We start from the raw sequence: 734 nt of genomic DNA, 5'->3' as shown, positions 1-734 counted from the left end.
TGTTTTAGAAGAGAGACATGATTTTGCAAAAATAAATACATTGTGAATATTATTTAAAATTATTATCCAGTTGGGAATCCCCCCCCTTTCCCCCCCATCTGCACAGATTTAAATGAAGTGTTAACTAGATGGATAATGACCCAAAACTGACTTTCTAATTTATTTATTTTACTTTCAGCCTTGAAAGCACAAGTCAATGCAAAATTACAAGAACACAGTTTGAGGTTTTCTTTTACTTGCACAAAGCCCTGAATTCTAATCTAATCTGTTTTGGATGTTGTTGTTTTTTTAAAAAAAAAATAAAATAAAATATGGTCATCGTGATTTTCTGCAAGCACAGGAGAACAGTCGGGTCCAATGAGATCCTGCAACGATTTTCTGCCTAAATCTGGTTTATGAACAATCTACCGGCTGCATTTGCACCATATTCTGAACTTGGTTAGTTTGGAGATTGGGATGTGTAGCAGAGTCAGGTTAGCATGTTGTGTGGACTCGGGCCTTTGGGTTAGTCTGTAGCTCAGTCTCTTCAGCCAACTGAGCAATTGGGGTTTATTTAACCAACAGGTCAAATGTATTGTGTGAACCCAGCCTATTGTCTGGGTTCGGCTTCCCCCACTACGATGTCCTCCAGATAAGTGGGACTTCAAGCTTTCCAAGGATTTTGAGGTTTTTTTGGGCGTGTGTGTGTGTGTGTGTTGGAATCCAAAGTGAGGTTCAGAAAAGTGAATGTCAAC

The sequence above is a fragment of the Vipera berus genome (genome assembly GCF_964194415.1).
Source record: "Vipera berus genome assembly, chromosome: 5".
Lineage (NCBI taxonomy): Eukaryota > Metazoa > Chordata > Lepidosauria > Squamata > Viperidae > Vipera > Vipera berus.
This window is presented reverse-complemented; position numbering follows the sequence as displayed.